This window comes from Cryptotermes secundus, unplaced genomic scaffold (assembly GCF_002891405.2).
Source record: "Cryptotermes secundus unplaced genomic scaffold, Csec_1.0 scaffold325, whole genome shotgun sequence".
Taxonomy (NCBI): Eukaryota; Metazoa; Arthropoda; class Insecta; order Blattodea; family Kalotermitidae; genus Cryptotermes; species Cryptotermes secundus.
The window spans coordinates 569,668-594,081 of NW_019735464.1; the positions used below are offsets into that span (position 1 = coordinate 569,668).

The 24,414-nt window shown below is 41.2% G+C and overlaps 1 protein-coding gene across 1 annotated transcript in view; it reads left to right on the forward strand.

The window, feature by feature from the left end:
* The window catches only part of LOC111869327 (vesicular acetylcholine transporter), a 218,308-nt gene that overhangs the window by 104,380 nt on the left and 89,514 nt on the right, over positions 1-24,414 (forward strand). The window contains exon 2 of the mRNA XM_023860776.2: positions 4,415-4,509. The gene's annotated coding sequence lies outside the window, so the exon portion shown is untranslated. The remainder of the gene's footprint in view (positions 1-4,414; positions 4,510-24,414) is intronic.

Sequence of the window (24,414 nt, forward strand, 5' to 3'; positions counted from 1 at the left end):
ATTAGAAGAGAGTCTTGAGACGGCAGTCAGAAGAGTAGGAGGTTGGTGTGTGATGGCCGCCAGCCTGGGAGTGAGTCAGTCCGAGCATTGAGATAGTTGTGAGACAGTCGCCGGCCAGTAAGGATGTGAACACGGAAGCTGGGAAAGCTGCGGCTTTAGAAGCCGTTACCAGGCGACAACCGATGAAGATGCAACAGAATGAGATGACTTCATACGAGCTGTAGTGAATCGCAGAGTGTGAATTAGCGATAGCGCTATAGTTACTTGTAGTTAGGTNAGAAAGCTACGGCTTTAGAAGCCGTTACCAGGCGACAACCGATGAAGATACAACAGAATGAGAAGACTTCATACGAGCTGTAGTGAATCGCAGAGTGTGTGAATTAGCGATAGCGCTATAGTTACTTGTAGTTAGGTGTTATGCGTATCAGTGTGTAACAGATCCGATTACAAAGCTAAACCCGTCTATTGTCATACTCTATCACGTGACAGTATCAAGGTTCTATGAAATTTCACAGATTCGCTTAGTCGGTTCATTGCCTCACAAGAAGAGTTTTCAACTGCTACGCCTTTAATATTGGTCTGACCTTTTACGGCTCTGCCACCATGCCTGGCCGCTTAAGTTTGTGTATGATTTTCATGTCATATATGTGTATTGCATTACTCTATCATATTTTTCACCAAGCTGCCAATCATACCTAATTTGCTTAAATCAGTGCGCTTGTTAATTTGGTCAGAGGGGGAAAGTAATTTAATGAACTATTTCTCTGACACCTGGCCTTTGCTTTCCAACTGTATTCATAATAAATCCGTCGATAAAATCAATATCATTTTAACGGTCTGGGGATCGAACCTCGTGATTGAGTGGACAGCAGTCCTGCTTCATGCTGGCCTCTAATCCCGGTCCGACACCAGCTATAAAAAATGGTATTTTTATTAGTTTTCTTCAGTGACTCCAGGCAAATATTGTATCTTAGTTTAGTCAACGACCTTTTCTTTATAAATTATTTCCAATTTATTATTCACTGATTATCCTATTATTCGAGGGGTATGTGCTAGCGGTTCGATTGCCTATGAAGTCACTGGATTGTTCAATTTACTCGATCCTTCCAGCAGAAAAATGGCCCTGGAGTCGACTCAGCTTTTAACAGAAATGAGTACGAGGAATCTTCCTGGGGGATGAATGGCGGTCTTACGCGTCGGCCACCCTTTATCGCCTGGAAGTTTTCTGGTACTCATTTCTGTTAGAGGTTGAGTCGAACCCAGGGAGTTCTTGCGGTTGGAAGGACTGGGAAAATTGAAAAATCCAGTGACTTATTTAGGTTCTAAAGAGTTCTGATGATGGTGTACAACACAAAATACTGGGTTTTTGGACTTTTTCTATCGTCCGGTATTCTAGAGAATAGAAAACACGACGTTTCGGAAACTGAATGTGTTTCCGTCCTCAGATGAGGAGAAGAGAGAACATACGTGCTCAGTTGGGTCCCTTAGAAAGAGCTAATCTCAATCACTAGACCTGGTGTAGCTCCTTCTAAGGGACCCAACTGAGTAGGTGTCTTCTCCCACTTTCATCTGAGGACGGAAATAGATCCACCTTCCGAAACATCGTGTTTTGTACTCTCTAGAATACCGGATGATGAAAAAAGTCCAAGAACTCAGTAATTCTGTGCATAAATTATTTATTTTCCAGAATGCTTGCAAAATTTTGGTCGGAGGTCTCCTAAAGGGAAGAAACATCATTGAAATCTATGCATCTGTAGGACAAAATTAAGGCAGTTTAAAGAAAGTGAGTTTGAAAACGTGGGGAGGTTTCGTTGGCACAGAATCCTACCAGTGCTGGGCTGTTGAGAACAATATAAACAAATCTTCTGGCTCCCTAAAAGGCCAGAGGTTTCCTGACTAGCTAAGCGACTATTAACTTTTCGAGGACTCCAAATATGCAGCTAACCTGCATATGAATTTTGGACCCTAAGTTCCTTGTAATGCAGCCACTTCTGGCCTATTGTACCAGCCCCAGATGATAGGTGAGGGTGATTGTGGAGCAATTGGTGGAATGCAGATTGGGAGGGGAAACCGAAGTATTTGGAGAAAACCTGCCCTAGGGCCACTTTGTCCACCACAAATCCCACTTGACCAGACCCCGGGATCGAACCCGGGCCGCCGCGATGGGAAGCCAGCGACTAACCGCTTGAGCTATGGCGCGGCCTAATTTTGGACCTTACTTCACCAGAACACAACGAAGACATCCACTCTCATTCGCTAATAACAAGAGTGGCATATATCTCTCCACGTGTAGTATCTTCTATCTGCTTTAAATATATTAGATACGTCTTCATAAATCTGATGCTAGTTTCTTCAATGTCCCGAGTTTAAAGCAAATGTAAAGTTAAGTTTGTGCCCAATTACAACACCAACAAGGCATATAGGGGCGTGGAGGTAATTTACAATGTATTCTAGACGTCGGAAAGGATGGATATGAGTGGTCAGGTTCGATCGCCCCGCTTTATCTCCGATATCCAGTGTATAGAAGTCTGCGTCAGCACCAACGCAGGAGAGGTTTTCTTTGCGGGTATCGAATCCCGGCCATCCAGCTCACTGACAGTCAATTTAACAATGAACTACACAGATTCACTGATACTGTAGAGTTAAAACGAAAGAATTGAAATATATTTTTAAATTAATTAATGTAAATTTAGAAAACTGCATAATGAGGAGATTCATAACTTGTACGCTCCTCAAAGTATAATTAGAATGATCAAGTCAAATGGGAAGATATGGACAGGACATGTAGCACGAATGGAGGAGAGGAAGAGTGCACGTAGGATATTGGTGGGAAAGCCGGAAGAAAGGAGACCACTGGGAAGACCAAGACATAGGTGGGTGGACAATATTAAAATAGATCTTAGGGAGATAGAATAGGATGGTATAGATTGGATTAATCTGGCGCAGGATAGGGATCGGTGGAGGGCTCTTTTTGACACGGTAATGAACCTTCCCTTTCCATAAAATGCTGGGAAGTTCTTGAGTAGCTGCACAGATGGCGGCTTCTCAAGAAGGGCTCAGCTCCATGAGTGAGTGAGTGAAGTTTAGACAATATTACGCGGATATATTAAGAATTATACCCATGATTTATGCTAACCGTCTTACAGTGCATACACTTTTTCACCTTACTCTTCTCTTTTGCACTACATGTTTCAGCACTAATGTGCCATCTTCAGGTGCGTTTTCTCTATGCACGTCTTCATTGCATGCCTGATGTCTTCATATTAAAATGACTAAAATATATATTCGTCATATATAATAATAGAGATACGAGATACGACGTAAGGATGACGAATTCTAAAAAGTTTTAATATTTAAAATATATTATTATATATGAAGAATATATATTTTAGTCATTTTAATATGAAGACATCAGGGCATGCAATGCAGTAGTTAGACGTGCATAGAGAAAACGCACCTGAAGATGGCACATTAGTGCTGAAACATATAGTGCAAAAGAGAAGAGTAAGGTGAAAAATTGTATGCACTGTAAGATGGTTAGCATAAATCATGAATATGAGTCAGTGCAACAGGACGCTAAAATATAACATTAAGAATTATACATATACAGTCAAAACGAAGGGCATGCTATCTTGTGCCATAAACAGAATGAAGACTATAATGATAATAAAAACAATTTGTGATGAATGTTTTAAAATGCTGCCAACACTGAAATTATCTATAACATGTATTTAAATAATTTTCCTTTTATTAGAAGGATTAGACATTATTTGTTTTAATACAATTTTTTCCTTGCGTATAAACATGTTTGTAACCATGCCGTCATCCACCAGTTTATATTTCACGTGGTCATCATGCTATTATTTTTCATTTTCATTTTAATAAAATATATTTCAAAGAGGCAGGTCTCTATCTTGAATGGGTGCACGCGTTAGCATAGTTGGTTGAGGCAGTATCTTATAAGCCGGAAGGTCGAGGGTTCGAGTAGCGATGAGGTGGATTTTTTCAATTGGCCTAAACCTTCCAGCCGCATTATGGCCCTGGGGTCGACTCAGCCTCTAACAGAAATGAGTACCAGGAATATTCCAAGGGGGTAAAGGGTGGCTGGCGCGAAAGGCTGACAACCTTACCGCCATCTGTGAGCCGACTGTGTAAATAATGTGGGAGTTTCAACATCTCACAACCCTATGGGCGTCCACGGCCCATTACAGGGATATCTTTACCTGACCTATATTGAATGACTCTAATACTTCGCCCACCTCATGTCTGGTATAATTGAGAAGAAATTTGAAAATAGCTTACAAAAGGCGTTCTCCAATGGACTTTTGTATATGCACGTCTGTACTATATTGTTGTTATTACTGCTGTCGGCCTTTTCGGTGCTGTATCTTGAAGATGTGTGTACCAATTGCAGGATGGCGAGAAGCTCTGTTCGCCCTACCGCGCCGACTCTTCAGCGGGGCGGTGGTGCCCTCGACGGAAGGTGGCCTTTATGGTGCTGATGATCAGGCAAGTATTGACTCTTTAAATTTAACGGAACTTTCTTCCTTTTTAGCTTTAAAAACGGTGACATGATTACTTAAACATTGTTAGTAGCACGAGGAAACCTCGATGAACAAATGATCCGTCGATAGGCAACGGCTCACCAACACTTCAGCGACAATGAATGAACTGTTAGAAGCGGTGTTTTCTATACAGTCTGCGCCGAGGCTATATAGCGAGAGTCATTGAAACGTGGTTTGAAGATTCGATGAGCCGTCAGCAAAATAGAATGTGGTCACGAGTCTCGTGGGGACTCGGAAATAAGAATTACTGTGCTGCCGAGAACCAGCAGCAATTTAACACACTGATATGTAGTCAACCGGCAGCAACGTAAGAACGACATCATGAGACTGTTCATTGTTGGAAACCATTATATAGCAACACCTAATGAAGGCGTAGAAACTTTAATGTTTGAAGCAGTGATTTCATGGGTTTGTAGATTGGTGAAAAAGTTATAATTACCTATAGTTTCGATCTATAAGTGCTCAATTAATCCAATTACCGATCCAAACCTCGTGTTTAGTCACTAACACTTTACTATACATGTACGTGTATACGCATAGTTTATATAAGATATATAGACGTGTGTGTGCGAGGGTGGTCCTGATGAAATCAGGAGTGGAATGAACTAAGAAAAAGCTTCTAACTACTCAATTATAAACTTTCGTTACATGTTTTATTTCCAAAACGTCACATAGAAGAACAATTATATAAGTTGTTTTGTAGAATTGCGAAAAGAAGTAACTTGTTTTCATATAAGCACATATGTTACAAGTGTTTGGAAGGAAATTGCTGAGGAAAACGCTTTTGGGTGTTACTCAATGAGAAACATCAAGATGCTACGGAATTTTTTAACTTTGTCCATCGTCTGGCAATTCGAGTAAACACAAAGTTTCGGAAAATGAAATGTTCCCATCTTCAGGTTAAACGGTTGGAGGCCCCTACTTAATAGGATCCGTTAGAAATGCCTAACTTAAACCCAGTGATTGAGGTTAGCTCTTTGTAATGTAATTCACCCATTCACCTGAGAATGGAAACAGACACAGCTTCCAGAAAGTTTTGTCCTTTAGGATACAGGACAATGGACAAAATAACAGAGCCATAGTGCGGATGGAAGGAATAGGTCAATTGAAAAGTCCAATGACCTTATCGGGAATCCAACCAACTACGCTATCGGGTGCTCCCAATTGGAAAGTTATACTAGACAAAGATAAGCCTAACAGAAGGTTGCCTGGAGACGACACAGCACAATCAGCTGCTCCCTTCCTATGTGTATTTCCTCCCTCATTAAAAACTAAAATGTAATTAGTGCGAACCTCCCGCGGAGTTATTTCTTTCAGCTCAACCCCTTTTCACCTCCAAGCTACCTCACCCCCACGAAGCAATTCAGTACACTTCTCCGTCACTATAGCCACGTCCCTCTTATCGTACTCGTCCCCTCTTTATCCTGTTCCCCACTGTTATATTTATATTCATCACGTCCTGCAATTTCAAATGCAGAGGACGCGTAAAACCTGTTATATATCAGGATATTGCAAGCAGCTGCATATGGCGCAGGTACAGTCTCATAACAGGACACACGAGAGTGGAAGCGGCTGTCATCTGTGAAGATCTTCAATCAAACCTACAAGTAGCGAAGGTTCATTACCGTGTTCACAAAATCTCGCCACGGGAACCAACTGAACCCACGTTAATTTGATGTTCTCATGGCGGTGACTATGTTCTGGGATGAGACGTCATGTAGTCTGGAAGACGTCTTCCGACGTTTCGGAGGAATGTGGTGTTTCCATCTTCAGTGTCGAAAAAATAATCCAAGCAGGAAGCATAGCAATTTGCTGTTTGCATGATTATTTTGCCTACTCCTTGACCCTGAAGAAACAATCAGGACGTTCTTGCGAAACGTCGGTAAACTTCCACTAGATTACACGGCGCAACATCCCAGAAGATGATAGAGGCCCGTCCACTCCATAGTCTTATAAGATCAGGAGTAAGCAAGAAAATGTACCATGCCACGAGTTGCGTAGCCGGGGTGCGATTCCTGGTGGGGAAATTAATTGTTTTGTTTGCAAGATCCAAGCCCAGCCTCCTATCCTCAGTTACAGGTATTCTCACCTCGGTAACAAAGCGGCCGGGCGTGAAGCTGTAGTTACAGTCACCCATATATCTTTGTCGGATTAGTTTGGTTAAAGTACATTCTCTCTATCTATCTCTATGACTCTATAGCCCTTGTGCACCTTGCCCGCTTTTTCTGTTTCTTAATTCTATACAGAGTCGGTTTGCCTGTGGTTCTGTATGGATTTGAAACTTGGTCTCTGACATCAAGGGAGGAACATAGACTGAGGGTACGGAGAATATTTGGACCGAAGAGAGATGAAGTGACAGGAGGTGGGAGAAAAATGCATAATGAGGAGCTTCATAACTTGTATTCTTCACCAAGTATAATTAAACCGATCAAGTGAAGGAGAATGAGATTGGCAGGGCATGTAGCATGGATGGGGAGAAGAGAAATGCATATAGGATATTGGTAGGAAAGCCAGAAAGAAGGAAGGAGACCACTGGGAAGACCAAGGCGTAGGTGGGTGAAAAATATTAAAATAGATAGAGAGATAGAATCCGATGGTATGGATTGGATTGATCTAGCTCAGGATATGGACCAATAGATGACTCTTGTGAACAGGATACGGGGCCTTCGGGTACCATAAAATGCTGGGGAAATTCTTGAGTAGCTGAACAATTGGCGGCTCCTCAAGAAGGACTCAGCTCCATGAGTGAGTGAGTGATACAGAGTCGATATGACTCCTTGGACGGGGGATCAGCTCGTAGCAATGCCACTACCTACACACAGAACAACACAAACACATAATAAACGCACACAGACATTCATGCCTGAAGTAGGATTTAAACCCACGACCCCAGTGTTCAAGCGAACGAAGACGGTTGTTTAAAGCACATGGACCATATTACTTGTTTACCAAAACCAACTCCTTTCTTTTAAGAACTTTTTTAACACTGGAACTTTCCTGAAAGTTGTTACCGAACAGTACTATTTAATTTCGTACAAATTTTGTGTAACACTTACTGGATGGAGGGACTATTGTGTCCACCACATACGTTTCTTTCACTGAAGCGACTTTATGATCTCCAAAAAGTTGGATGGAATTCAGAGAAAATTCTATAAAATCCTGCAATCCAGGTGCACCAATATCTGAATCCTAATCATAGGAGACCGACAGAAGAGCATGCAGCTTACAGACTGTCGAGACTGGTTACTGGTATTTCCAGTTCCATTTGGATTATCCAAAGTTCGATTCTCAATCAGAGATCTTTAATTTTTAACCATTATTTTTATCAGTCTCTTCCTTCCCTCCTGCACCTGCTGGAATTTTGCATTGGGCTGTGGCAGTTTCTTTCCACGTCCTTTTGTATTCATGAGTCATAATCCGCCTGCCATTACGTAGTTACGAAGAGGTATTTAAGTAAATTAAGAAACTTGAATACTTTATAAAGGTATGGAAGTGGCGTTTTGTTACTGTGCAACCCTGTAAATGGTCTTGTTTCAGGCGAAGCCAATTATCGTTGGGACATGGGAAGTGTTACGCTAATTATCAATATGATGTTGCAATACAAACATAATTAGCAGTTTTACAAAATTTCGTTTGATTTCGTCTATTAAGAATTACACACATAACATGCTACAGAGTATAAACAAAGAAAAGTTGAGAAGTTATAGTCCGGTCTAAAACACGTTTAATTTTTTAATCCCTTCTTAGAGATTTTACAAATATTACTGGCCTTGATGTTCATCTACAGCAGTTTCAAATCTGTTGCTGTTGAGAACATTACTTTGCATAAACTCAAAGAAAAAATGTTCTTTATATTTCACTAAATATTCTCCACATCGAAAACCACTGAAACAGAAACTGCAGCTTATAATCATATCTATATTTATATGATATGCCTAGCTTCTCTGCGTTGGGTCATTTCTTACAAAACTTATAAAATTAATTTGAACTCAATTTAAAGTATGCCTTTTTTATATTGCAACTAATATGGATTCATCAAATAAATTAGTGTAGGCCTGAAAATAAAATTTCAGTGAAATTGGTTCAGCAGTGTTTATTTATTTTTTCATTCATTTATTTGCATTTTATATAACAACGCTGTCAGTAGCTCAGAGTTGTACAGTGTATAGCGTCAAAGGTAAAATTATTAATGAACAATGAATTGGAAAGGATGATGTAGCAGGCGATCGTGACCTATTTTAAAGCTCTACCCATCTATTTGCCTGGATGGACTCAGGTAAAGGTAAAAGTAAAGTTGTTCCTGTGCTTAACTAATCAAGCACTATGCCATGAAGGCGTATGGGGGAGTGAATGTATAGACCCACGTTTTCTTGACCTCGGCACTAGTTGGAGATGAGTGGTTAGCTTCACGCCCCGGCCACTTTACTCCCGGGGAAAGAGTCCTTGATACACATTGGATGGGACGCTGGGTGAGCCCCAGAACCGATCTGGACGACATGGTGAAGTAAAAATTATTGACCCTACCGGGACTCGAACTCTGACCCCTCGATCGCCCAACCCGCAGCCAGTCACGATGAAATGCCATAGTCTGTTTAGTCGACGTCTCGGGCAGGATTTGAAGCATATTCCTCCAGGATATGTAGGTCAGAAAGCCAGATTTCTCTATGTTGATTGCTTTTTTTTACATTAGCATACAGATGGACATGCAGGACCTCCCTATCATCCGTACATTTCATACATTTCGTGCAAAGAACTCGTAACAAAGAGGACCAGTAAGTACCACTAGGGGCAACTGGGGGCACGACATGTAGTTGAAATATGGCGTGTGTACATTATTATAAATGGGTAGCACAAAGGGAAACAGGGTAGAGAGCGTTGTGTCATATCTCTCTGTGAATAACAACACAGAGACAGGCCTTCGGGGGTTAGTTACGTCTAGATTCGGAGAGCAAGTGCTCCATGCGCACTCAACTTGCGGTTGTAGTGTGATAACAGAGCTCTTTCTGGTTGCTTGCTTGACTTGCTCACTAACCCTGAAAATGGAAGCGGTACGCTCTACCGAAATGTCGCTGAAGTACCGGACTACACGGCGTTACACACCAGAAGGCCGCGCCATAGTTCAAGCGGTTAGTCGCTGGCTTCTCACCACGGCGTCCCGGGTTCGATCCCAGGTATGGTCAAGTGGCATTTGTGGCGGACAAAGTGACGCTGGGGCAGGTTTTCTCCGAGTACTTCGGTTTCCCCTGCCAATCTTCATTCCACCAATTGCTCCACAATCACCCTCACCTATCATCTGGGGCTGGTACAATAGGCCAGAAATGGCCGCAGTACAAGGAACTTAGTCCCACCCCACTAGCAATAAAAAAAAAGTAATACACGCCAGGAAACAGTAACCTTCATAGCCACCGGCGTGGGGCCTTCGAATCCAAAGAAATTTGACGTTGTTTCTCTAAACGTATAATGCAAATTCCGACACACTGTAATAGTAAGTTCCTTCCTATTATTACTATTATTATTATTACCTGAATTATTATTTTGATTTTTGTTATAAAACTCATCAACGCCGTTCAGTGTGACTGATTTTTTTTATTATTTCTATTTTATTATTATCATCATTACTCATTCATTGATTTCTGGAGCTGAGCCCTTCTTGAGAAGGCGACAATTGTGCTGCTACTAAAGAATGTCCCCACCACTGATCCCTATTCTGACCCAGATTAATCCAGTCCACACAAACCCATTATATTCCTCTAAGATTCTTCTTAACATCATCCTCCCATCCATATCTATGTATTCCTAATGGTCTATTTCCTTCTGCCTTTCTCATCAAAACCCTGTATGCATGCCCCTTATCGTGTGTGCTACACGCCCTGTCCATCTCATCATTCTTGACTTCAAAATCCTAATTTTATATGGTGAAGACAACTTCTTATTCTATAGTTTTTCTCTCATCTCCTATTATTTCATAGGAGCCGGGATAGCGTAGACGGTATAGCAACTGTCTACGGGCTGGACGACAGAGGGGTCGGAGTTCGAATCCCGGTAGGGTTAAAAATATCCCTTTCTCCAAGTCGTCCAAACCGGCTCTGGGTCCACCTAACATCCTAACCAATGATACTGGGGGCTCTTTCCCCGGGGGTAAAGCGGCTGGGGCATGAAGCTGACCACTCATCTCCAGCTAGTGCCGAAGTCAAGAAATGTGGGTTTATACGTCCACTCCCCCATACTCCTTCATGGCTCAGTATTTAATTAATTAAGCACAGGGACAAATTTATCTTTACATGTTATTTCATCAGTCTTGGGTCCAAATATTCTTTTGAGCACCCTGTTGTCAAACACACTCAGTCTGTGGTCTTTCACACCCATACAAAACCACAGGCAAAAATATAGTTCTGTATATTTTAATTTTGACGATTTTAGACACAGGATGATAAGATAAAAGGCTCTGGACTGAATGACAGCAAGCATTACCCGAATTTAATCTGATTTTAATTTCTCCATCCCTGTTCCTTCATTAGTTATACCATATTTTGCGAGTTAAAAATCAATAGGCGGTTCTCTGCACTATAGGATATCAAGTTGAATGGCACTCGACTTGTTCCGCAGAGCACCCCCTAACCTTTCTGTACCCCACACAGAAGGGAGGTTTAAAGGTCGGTAAGACAAAGATGGAGGATAAGACATGTCTCAACAATACAAAAAGCTCTTCCTATTGTTTCCATGCGGTATAATGCCATTATTCTATACAGGGGAGAATGAACGTTCAACCCTCCCCGTTACATAAATAGGAACTGCGTTGTGGCTACCCTAGCAATTAAATAGTAACACGTCCTCAGAGCATGAAGAATTCACCCTTAGCCTCCATCCCTCCCAGGAAACTAATACGGAAGTGACGTCATTGTTATACCTATTCCATTGTTATACTAAAGTACTTCCCTTTCAGTTACGAGAAGGACTTGCGCGTAGTACGGCAGGAGCAGAAAAGAACAGCGGTCAGTATCTGCAGGCTTCTGCATTCTGAAAGCAAATTTATTTAATCGGTTTTGGTATGAAAAGTATATCAGCCGCGTAATGCATTTTGTATCCAGTATTTTATTTTCTCTTTAACTTTATTTGGGGAAATAGAATTCAATTTTTGAAACCTTGCACCGCGACCACAGTGATCTATTGTGCCTTTTTGAAACATTAATTTGACATCCGAAGGACCACATGATAATCTGTCCTGGCAAGTTTCGGCATTAGAAAAAGATTTTTTTTCTTTCTCATATGGACTCCCGCGGTCGTAATTTAGGCCGTGCATCAGGCCGAGAGGTGGCACGAAACATCTGAATCAGAGAACGAGGATAATTGGCTCATCGCGCTCAGGAGAGGGATTAGTTGCGAGAGCTCCTGTCGACACGCTATGAAACTTCGGCTCCCGTAAATAGCAGAGAATTTCTGGACTAAACTAAGCGATCATTATCTTCGTAAGAAGGACTACGGTCTATAAGTTAATTATTAAAAAGCTTCATAACTTCTCTCAGTTTTCGCAGGAAATACTGGGATAGTGGGTGGACAATATTAAAATGGATCTTAGAGAGATAGGATGGGATGGTATGGTTTGGACTGATCTGGTTCAGGATAGGGACCAGTGGAGGGCTCTTGTGAACACGGTAATGCTGGGAAATTCTTGGGGAGCTACAGATTCGGCTTCTCCTCAAGAAGGGCTCAGCTCCATAAGTAAGTAAGCAATACTGGGACACTACTATTATGTAGGCCGCGACCCTTGTTGCACATCTTTATTTATAATACACTATCATACTCCATTCGACTCTGCATAAATTGTACAATTCAAAATATTTCCTTAAATAATGTGAAAATCATTATTAAATCGATAATTTTATCTAAAACAGATCATTTTTATACAAGAATTAGCATTTCCTTTGAGGGGGGGGGAGTGGGAGAGACATGTGTGTGAAATATAAATAATTTCAATGCGAAATACTAACGATAATAATACAATAGAGAAACAAGTGAACGCTTTACATATAAATTTTTAATATTGTAACAGATTTGATCAACGCGTTCCCAGGCAACAGCTCTGTAAACACGGTCTAACACGCAAGAATAGATGAGGCTGTGCTTTCTATGTCGTCCGCGCCGACCAATAGTAAGAACGGGGTTCTCTACGACCAGTTGCTACGTTACGCAGTGGTTCCTAAAATAGAACTGTGTTTTCTGTGTGGCCCATGCCGTGGATATACAAGGAAATTCCAAGAATAACCGAGAGAGAGAGGGGGATAGAATTATTTCAAGGACAGTTACGAGTCAGTCGTAAGCATGAGGAGTGAATCCAGAATAATTTACTTATCTCTCTGAAATCCATTTTAATAATATTCTCTTACCTATGTCTACGTTTTCTTTGTGGTCTCTTTTTGCTTCTGGCTTTCCCACAGAAATCATACGAGTGAGTGGACCCCGTTCCAGACCCACTACTTGTCAGAAAATCTGGTAGCGCCGGTAATCGAACCCGGATCTCTGGGTCTGTATCCAGGAACTCTGATCACTAGACCACAGAGGCGATCCACTATATAAAACCATAAGCAAAATTGTAATTCTTTATGTGTGTATTCTCATATGTTCTAATTTTTACGTTTTAAGACAGCAGATAATACCCAACAAAAGGTTTGTGTTGCGGCAATGGGAAACGTGTCTCGAAGATCTGACAGTTAAGGGTGAAAAGTGTGGGATACTCTGGGTGAGCAACCAGAAGGCAGGACAGGTTGTTGTTGGCCTTGGCTGAGCTCTGGCCCCGCGGTAAGAGGAAGCAACACGAGCTACCTGCATCACTTCTGGACTGGATCAATACCTGGAACCCGTCGTCGGGGCTGGTCCACCGGGCGAGAGAGACAGAAACACCGCACTCTCTCGCTCTACACCACGTAAAGTTATAGCAAGTACACAACGTCAGGGTCACTCCAGCCATGAAGTTCACTTTGTAGATTCATTTCTGGAGGCAAAGTTTTAACTAAGCACCACGCCATGAAGGCGTATGGGGACTGGAGATACAACTCCATTATTCTTGACTTCGGTATTAGATGGAGGTGAATGTTCAGCTTTTTGCCGAGGCCCCTTTGCCCCTTGTACCCATTGTATAGGAGGCTGGGTGGGCCCCAGAGCCGGTCTAGGCACTGTGGAATAGAGAATAATCCCTTGCTCCCACCGGGAATAGAGGCCTGGCCGTTCAGTCCATAGCCCCTTGCTATATAGACAGCCATTTCGGCTAATGTCAAATTCACTCTGAAGTACAGGATTCCAGTCTCACTCCATTACTAACTGAGTTTAAGTAGAGTATCTCATGTTCAGGTATATCATCTGTAATTGTATTTTGACTGAACTGTACCAACTGCTAAATCATGTAGCGTTGCAAGGAAAGAGTTAATAATATCGTTTGGTGAATTGGAAATGTTTGGACAGAAGACGCTTGTGGCCTATTTCAATGTAGGATCCGGACATTTGCCTGGAATAACAGGAAACGCGAGAACAATTCAGGAAGAGAGGAATGCTTCTTCCAGAATTCGACACCGCTGTCTCCCGAATATACCAACTTTTACATCTGTAAGGTTTGAGGTTATCACGGCGGTGACTATGAAGATTCTGGGATGTGGCGCAGTGTTGATCTTGTGTGAAGAGAAGTTTCGGAGAATATAACGCCTCCATCTTCTTGGTAGAAAAATCCGCGAGCGAGGAGGCAAAGTGAGCAGGTGGCTGCGGTGTAGCAGTGAGTAGTTTTGTCGGAGCGGGGGCGACAGTCAGTGCCATGCAGTGTTAGTCCAGCAGTTACGGAAATACATTTCTAACATCTTAATTTATTACAATTATACAATAAATACGGCGGTAAAATAAGCACGTAATTATTAAGTTATTAAAAATTCCTTATAAAATAAGTATAATGTATAAAAAGAAGATCTTTGAAGAACTAATCACCTATGAAGAAAGCAGTCTNCACCTAGTTTCTTTTATACGACACGGACCACCTCCAAATATTCATCATTGCCGTCTAAAGGTGCTTACCGAACCCAGACCTAGTAACGAGGTAGACATACACGTACAGAGAAGCAGACTGATTCGAGGAACTTACGCCGTTGAGATAAAGTTAGGTGTCATGATATACATGCCAAATTTCATAACTATTGGTTAAGATATTGAAAAGTTGGGGCATGCGGTAGCGTAGTTGGTTGAGGCACCATGCTACAAGCCGAAGGTCGCGGTTTCGAGTACTGATGAAGTGGAATTTTTAAATTTACCTAATATTTTCAGCTGCACTATGGCCCTGGAGCCGACTCAGCCACTAACAGAAATGAGTACCAGGAATCTGCCTGGAGGGTAAAGGGCGGCCGGCACGTAAGGCTGACAACTTCACCACGATCTGTGAGCCCATTGTCTAGAGAAAATGTGGGAGCCTCGACGTCTCACAATCCTATGTTCCTCCACGGCCTGTTACAGGAATAGCTTTAATTTTATCTTTCAAAAGTTGGTATTGTGATACACATGCACATGTACACATGGACAGGGAAGTGATCCCATAGCCTCACTTTTTATTTTTTTTAATAAGGAAAATCGACTAAAATTTGTTTTCCTTCTCGATGACATGTCCGACTGGGGTTTATTTTCTAAGTGACTCTCGTATTTCTTCTTGAAGAAGGCATCAAGAGTTGATTTCATTTGCCTAAAGACTTATCTTCTACAGCATTTCTTCATAACAAACTTCTCCCTTCACTTAACACTGCTTTCAAAATTTGTGGTTTTTAGTTCCGATATCCAAGGCGTCCAGGGTGTTAATCTGTAGATATAGTAAGATCTGAAAGTTTGTGATGATGGTAAATTGTTACAAGTAATATGTTTTTGGACATTATCCATCATCTTGTCTATTCGTAACAGAATAGACTTGGAGCAGAAACAGGATGGTTTTTTAAGAATAGACAAGAGGATGGACAATGTCCAAAGAAATATTACTTGTGTAAATATAGTCGCTATTAAATTTCTGTCCACAGTATTATCATCAGATGTAGATCATCGTTATCATGCTGACTGTGGCATTAATTAGTGCAGAGGCGGCACGTCGTGAGACTAATTGTCTCCACAATGAAGAGAATTTTTACGAATCGGAGTTAAACGAGTTATAGCTTTATGCTGGACACTGCGCTCTTCCTGTGGTACATTGGGCACATTCGCCTCTACTGTCTTGTGTCAGCGATTGGTTGACATTTCGCTGACGGATTATTATTATTTTAATATCATATTTAACTGCAGGCCGACCAGAGTGGCAGCGCTGTCTAAGGCATGAAATGTCTTCGCCTGTTCGATAGCTGGGATCGTGGGTTCGAATGACATTCAAGGCATGAATGTTCGCGTTTATTCTATATTTGTGTGTAGGTAGCAGCCTTCCGTTTTCGCTGATCCCCCGTCCAAGGAGTCCTACCGACTGTCTAAATATAAGAAACAGGAAAGAAACGAAGCGTTTCACGGATGGCCTATACTCCAAGTGGGAGCAACAGGAATAGATATATATATATATATAGATAGATAGATAGATAGATAGATAGATAGATAGTATTTTATAGTAAATGGCTTTGATATATTTGATGTATTATGTCAGAATTCTACCAACTAAGTAGTTAACAGTGTGGATCAAAAAATTTCCTTCCTGTTAGGGAAACCAAAGGTTCATTATCGTGTTCAGATGAACCCAGGGCTTAATCCACTCCTGAGCCATATGAATGCAATCCATATTCTACAATCGTCTTTCATTAAGTCCCTCTATAATAATCTATGCCTAAGTTTCCCACGTTATCCCATCCCTATAGGTTTTCCTTACTTGCTTACTTACTTATGAAGCTGAGACCTTCTTGAGGAGTAGCCAAATCTGCAGCTACTGAAGAATTTCCCAGTTTTACCGTGTTCACAAGGGCCCTCCACTGGTCCCTATCCTGAGCCAGAGCAATCCAATCCATCCCATCCTATCTCTATAAGATCCATTTTAATATTGTCCACCCACCTAAGATATGTTAAGTATATTATATTACATACAGTTAACAATATTTCATCCCTCTCATGCTTGCTACGCTCTCTCCAATCACCACCCTAATAATATTTGGTGAATAGTAGAATATACATGATAAAGCTCGTTGTTTAGTAATTTTTCTAACCTCCTGTTACGTCCTCTCTATGAGTCCCGTAATTTCTCCTGTTGTAAAGAGAGCACTCAACAGAAACATTTCAAACTTGCAGTGATGTGGCGAGAATCAAACCGTGTACAAAGTTCGATTTCTCTGTGCTGAGCAAATCTGTTTGCTGTATTGGTAGTGTTGTAACATGGGGTGCACGAGTGTACAATATCAGACTTCCAGGGTCTGTTTAAACACACGTAATTAACACGGAGCCTTGAGTTCAACTCAACTCACGGTGTCATGTAAAAATGTGCAATTAAAGGGGAGCCTTCCACGTCGTGCAGGAGACATTTTAACCTATTGTCCTAAAGTAGGGTTATGATATTTCCATCCTGTCTATCTACGTGTGTCTGTAAATCACCCCCCCCCCTCAACTTTTGAATGCCTGAAGCAATCTTTGTGAAACTTGGTACGTATATCACTGCATCAGAGACCATGTCAAAGGCATAGTCGTACTTCATAAATCCCTCCCATCAGTCTGTGTGTATGTTTAGCCCTCTTATCCTTGCAAGGTAACGACTCGTTTAAATGTATCCCTCTGTTCGGTGCTAGGCAACCGCTCAGCAAACACGTTCCAGCGACAATTAATACATGCAACCATAGAAAAATTATTCGACGCGTCATTTTCTAGGCGGTCCGTGTCTTACTATTGATATCCACCGCTCCGCGGTGGATAACAACACAGCGCGCCTCGAACAGCAACAGGACGACACTAACGAACTCTATTCTCCAAACGACGGAACCGCGGGGCGGTGGACGCTTGGATTCCTTCGGGGACAGGAAATAGAAGGGACACGAACCAATTCGGTTTAAAATTTTAACATTTTTAAACATACTAACTGTAATAAATATTTTAACGTGTTGGTACAAGCCGCGGTAATTGCTAAAAAGCATTAGATTAGTACATTTTATTATAATGACATTGTTTTTACATATTAATATTTATAAAACACATTACAGTAGTGGTTTCTAATTGTATTGATATCCTTCTGAAGATGGTCTATAGGACCGAAACATGTAAATGATAAAAGATTAAAAAAACACCGGTCACACTGGACGGAATTCATTATCCTTTTGTAATTAAAACGCAAATGATAATTATTCTATGTCATGTGACAATTTTTTTTACGACGAGTCTGTTATGAGAAAGCTGATGTAGTATTATCTCATCTTAATGCTAATCTGTGCCTTTCATTGGATCTGTACAGATCGAAGTTAAATTCTATCCGCAGCTTTTGTAATGAGTTTCAATACTTCATCGAAATTAATGGGTGTACAGACACGACAATTAAAATATTTATCAATTTTATGCATGAAACACATATAAAGGCTAACAAAAATACACCGTATTCATTAATATACCCTCTCATTCTTTATTGTAAATTTAATTTCTTAAAAAACAAAGCTTCCAGATAATTTACATCCGAAAAGTTTGGCTTATTCTGCGTGAAAGCGTGATGAAATATTAGTGACTGGCAACATGGCAGCTACCGTACCAACTGTGCTGATGGCTTCAATCTCACTCCCATGAGATATTAAAGCATGAAAATGGTGAAACGATGTACTCGGCGTGAGATGTGTCACCAGTTATATTGCAGTAATATGAAATGACAGAGGAAATTTAATCACAGACGGAGCAAAGGTATTCTAGATTCACTATACAATTACACAAGTCAGCTTGATATGTGACTCACGTCACCGTGACAAAACAGTGTTGATTTTAGAGTTATTTTCGAAATGATTACGAATCAAAAATTCAAGCAACTTTCATTTGCGGCGTATATGTTCCTTGGACTCCTTGACCATCAGAATAGTAACGAATTTACCTTTCTTCGAGATGGTTGGTTGGAACTGCTCTTTCGCATTGGATAGGCACCGACTTCGAATCCCGCCCGTGATGACTGAGATTCTTACGTAGTTTGTCTTAGTCCCTCGAAGAAGATACCACGTTTATATCTTAAATGAGGCCATGATGGCTTTCTCTCCAAGCCATGCCAATTTATAATATGAATTCATATTTACCAAATTTTATTCGAAGCCACACATTTTTCCGCATATGATATATCATTGTTAAAGGTTATAAATACGGTGCGCATATTTAGGCTATACATATGTGCACGCAGCCCTATGTATTATGTATGTATCTACGTATATGTAACTTGTTGTAGAAGGGAGCAGGCACATTGGGGAGCTAATAGTCGCTCATCCGGTTGAGAAATTTTCTTTTGCGAAATCAGAAGGTCCATTACCATGTTCTGGTTCCTAACCTGAAGCAAATGAATCAGATTTATTTTGAAATTAATTTTAAATAAATAAGATATAAATCTTATTTATTTAAAATTAATTTCAAAATTTCCGCATATCGTACATACACATACATATTGTATCTACCAATTATTCCATTTCCTTCAGACTTGCCAACCAAAATTCTGCATGCATTTCTCAGCATTCATTTCCGTGCTACATGCTCCACTCATGTCATACTCCTTGACTTATATAATCCTAATGTGGTAAAGAGTACAATTTATGAAGATCCTCCATTCTGATTACACTCCACCCTCCTGTTACTTACCCTTTATTACATCCAAATATTCTCCTCAACCACCTGTTCTCAGACACTATAAATGTACTTTCTTCCAGTAATTTGAAGGACCAAATTTTATATCCGCATAAAATAACAAATACGTTTGTAAATCAGACACGAAATTTTACATTGAATGACAGCAAGCATTCCTCAAATATACTATATTTGTACCTTTGTTTCATATTGTAATTGGCCTAAACATTGATATATGAATACACGCCCGATCACAGTGGCCGCGTGATCTAAGGCATGAACCGTCTTCGCCTGCTCGAACACTGGGGTCGTGGGTTCGATTTCCACTCGAGGCATGGGTGTCTGTTTGCTCTCCCGTCCAAGGAGTCCTACCCACTCTGTAAATGGATTAAGAAATTGAAAAAAACGGCCAAGATACAAAGGGCTGTAGAGTCATAGAAACAGAGAAAAAAATATATGCACATATGTATATACATAAAAATTTTGGCCTAGACCGTTTGTGGGTTCTTCCAGTTTCCTGTTCAAGGATATTGGCGGGCTTCTTCCACAGGGTAAAGTGACTGGAACTAGAAACCGTCATCTTGTCCCCAGATTAGAAATGATGGAAACTATGTTTACACTTCCCCATCTTCGTGGCGTGGCGATTAAGTGGTACCAGAGTAAGCACAGGAATAAATTTGCATCTACTATACGAGGTATGACAATAAATTTCGCGAACTCACCACTGTGTGTTTGTGGTGGTAGCAGTGGACAGAAACCTTATTATGGTTTGATGACGTTGGCATATCAGCGTTTCACAGCTGTGTTGTTGTTGATCTATGGCACTCACTTTTCTGAGTTGTGTCTATTGTTGCCTGAATGTGTTTTGTGCGCAGTCGCGAGACTGTCGGAGCCTGAATTAGAGCACTGTCTGTGAGGGAGTTGTAGCTAGTAAACAAATAACTGTGCTGGAACACCCTCACTGTTCACCGGATCTAGCCTCCAGTGACTTTTACGGCTCCCGAAGATATAGGAAATGTTGAAAGGAAGGCATTTTGATGACACTGATGACATCAGGAGTAATCAGCTCTGGAGGCCATTCCACAGAACCAGTTCCAAAATTGTTCTTAAGGGCGGAGTAGGCGCTGGCATCGGTGCATAGTTTCCAAAGGAGAGTACTTTTAAGGAGACGACAGTGATATTCAGCAAAGCGATATGTAGCGCTTTTACCGCGATTAGTTCGCGCACTTTATTGTCAGACCACGTATGTAAGTGGGCATACGCGTGTGTGCGTGTGTGTGCGCGCGCAAGTGACGCAAAGAACTACATATTATCCAGGTTACCGTTGTCATATTTTGCATTTAATATAATACAAATGTTCTAAGCTCCATCGGCCTATCAAGAGGCAAACAAGAACTGAAAGTCAAAGAGGAGAAATGTCAAATAAACGTAAAAGCAACGCTGCATATCTCCACTCCTGAGGTTAAAGAAAAAACGACAAATTTTCATTTCAATTTTTCATTTTTTTTGTATCCTTCCCCTATCCCATTCATTTGGGATCACCCTTACAACTTCTTTGCTTTTCCTTTCATGTTCCCGTGGGACCCTACTGAAGCTGAGTTAAAAGTCAAGAGATGGACTAGCGGGTCCTTGAGTAGCGCAGCTGGCTCAGTGAAGTACACTCCAGAGAGGGGAGACAGGCTTGTCAATCAATACCTCACATGTCTGCTATCATTCGAGAGATGCACTAAGGTCACGAAGCTCTTTGTATCGTTCAATTGTTCTCATATCTGAGACTAGCGACATAAAATATATTAGCGGAGACCCGAACAATTGAAGAGATTCTTGTATTTCTTTGAAAACCTAACATCAAAAACTTTCACCGCTCATATTTTGGTATTTTCTGGCATAAAATATATTTATTTTAAAGAAATAATAAAATTAGAAGTTCTGGGAAGAACTATTCCCCTGTAAGATTTGAGGCTTTCACGGCGGTGACTATGAAGAAAGCAGTCTTCTGGGATTTGGCACCGTGTATATGTGGTGTTAACCGACGTTTCGGAGGAACGTATCGCCTCCATCTTCAGGGTAGAAGAAAAAATATAAGAATTCTGCAAGCGGAGAGACCGTGAGAACCGGTATGAGAGGCTGCAATGTTGATATTACTGAAGGGAAGGGCTTTTTGATGTACGTTTTTGAGATTATCTCAGATGGTTTACACACAGTGTTTCATGACGATCTGTTAAGGAATTAAAATAATGTTAAGAGTAGTACATCAACAGTTTGAGTGGCTGTAGTGTTGGTACTTCTGATGAGAGGGATTTTTTTAGTACATCGTTGAGTTGGCCCTAGGTGGCATGATATACATGTCAAGTCTCATGAAGGTATTAAGGGTATTACCTCAACAATTCGAGAGGTTATAACGTTGGTATTACTGACGAGAGGGATTTATGATGTACGCCGTTGAGATTGCTTCATGTGGCATGATATACATACAAAGTTTCATGAATATTGGTAAAGGCGCTCAAGCAATCTTAAGCTTTGGCCTCAGCAATCTGAATGGCTGTAATGTTGGTATTACTGATAGAAGATATTTATGAAGTATGCCGTTGAGATTGGCTCAGGTGGTACCAAGCTCCATGACGATCGGTTCAAGCATTTAAGTAACATCGAAACAATTTGAGAGGCTATAATTTTGACATTACCAATGAGAGAGATTTTTTAGTTATGCCGTTGAGATAGGCTTAAGTGCACCGTTACACACACAGTCTCATAAAGACTGGTTCAGATATTAAAAGAAAATTACGAGGTTACCCACAGAGACACAGAGATAGTAAGTTGAACTCATAAGTCTACTTTAATTATTTTAAAATAAGGCATGCAAGCTAAAAACAAACAAGTTGAAATCTTCACATAAAACGTAATAAAGTAGAAATAAAGGCTCATATCATATTCATACGCGTGTTTTTTCTTCTTCAATTCCTGTCCCTCCCACTTGGAGCATAGTGTCTCCGTGAAACGCTCGTTTCACTTCAATTTCTTAATCTTAGACAGTCGGTAGGACTCCTTGGACGGGGGATAAGCCCGTCGCAAGGACATTAACTACACACACAGAGAATAAATGCAAATATATATCCATGCCATAAGTGAGATTCGAACCCACGATCCGAGCGCTCGAGTGGGCGAAGACATATGCCTAAGACAGCGCGGCCACTGTGATCGGCTTCATATGCATGTAGCAGTGGTAAGATATAAAGGGAAATTTGTCTTTGTATTTAATTAATTAAGCAATTAAGCACTGAGCCTCGAAGGCGTGTGAAGAAGTTGAAGTACGTGTATATTTCCACCAATAATAACCTCGGCACTAAATGAAGGGGATTGGTCAGCTTGACACTACCGGCCGCCTTACCCCCTGGGATAGAACAGCAGGTACACATTGTTGATGAGGCTGGGTGGGTTCCAGAGGCCGTCTGAACACTGTGGCGTAGTTGAAAATCTGTTGCTTCCGCCGGAAATCGAACCCCGGTCGTCCAGCCCGTAGCTTCTCGTATAGCGACCGATATATCTCGGCTAACTTGCGATAAAATAAATTACTAATTACAGGTGCTTCATAGTTCAATACTCAGATCCACATGAAATATAACGGTATTGTTAGTTGAAAGTTTCGATTATTTGCTGTGACAAGAAATTTGTAGTAAGAAGTTAGCCATTCCATCACATGCTATTGGCGTTTCTACTACTTCCAGTGTAGACAGAAACCTGGACTCTCTTCGACGACGACCGTGCGAAGGTCGCAAGAAACGAACGTACTTTTAGACTGTACTGGTTTGGGGGCACGCGGCAGAGTAGTTGGTTGAGGCACTATGCTAAAAGCTAGAATGTCGCGGGTTCGAGTCGCGATGAAGTGAATTTTCTTAATTGACCTAATCTTTCCAGCCTCACTATGGCCCTGGAGTCGACTCAGCCTTTAACGGAAATGAGTACGAGGAATCTCCCTGGGGATAAAGGGCTGCCGGCGCGTAAGGCTGACAACCTTACCGCCATCTGTGAGCCGATTGTCTAGAAAATGTGAGAACCTCAACATCTCACAACCCTATGGGCATCTACGGCCTGTTACAGGGATAGAAAAAATTGTTTGGGTTTTAACATGAGCTGAGATATTGTCTTACTAATCTGACTAAGCCCCGTCTGACTTTGGGTGTTCCGAAATACGAAACACTTAAAAATTCCCCATGCCAAAGCCAAGACTGTGTAGGAGCCTAAAGTCTGCAAGTGAGGTAAGCGCGCCGCTGAAGAGGGATTTGACACACGCGTTACTAAAACGTTTATTTCGTTAACTTCAAGTAGATTAATGAATGGATATATTTAAAGTGAATTTATGGGAAGTTCAGTTTGACAGGGCGGAAAGTGATCCAGTTAGGTGGGAGGAGAGAAATGTCTGTTGGCGGTCAAAAGTTCGGATCATTTTCTTTGTTCAGCTGGTCCACTTGGCTCTTACACTGCAGCCAGGCGGAAGGTGAAACTCGGCTCGGTTCGTTACGTCAATTCCGGTTTTCAAACTCACAGCGAACGACTCCGAGCTGTGGGGAAGACCAGGGACGATGATGTCTCCTTCTTCTTTACGTTTCAAGTTACGAGGGATGAGCCTGAATGAGGGGTTGAGAGATGTAGGGCACGGGGTTTATTCAGAAGGAAATTGCAAAAAAAACGGAACAAGTAATACTTATTTGGCTCTATGATAAATTTAAATGTTAATTTCCTGAAATAACTAACTTGGACAATTCGGTATATGTACTTTTATAACTAAGAAGTCACGATTTAACGCGTTGTAAAATCATCTTTGATGTTTTGCATAAAAATGCCATAATGTTGTTGAGCGATAAAACAGTATCTCCCCTTTCGATGTCAGTATAAATCAATCCTCAAAACGTTAAAAATATAACATCATCGCTAGGCAACGCCCGCCACAGCAAAGACACTGTTGTAAACGGTGTTCCCTACAAGGTCCGTGCTGAGGTTGTATAACCAGAACAGACCACCAGTTGTTGGTGTATACTGTGTGGAGGCGGGGTCGAATGTCTCCACCGTAGCCCTGCGAGTCGTA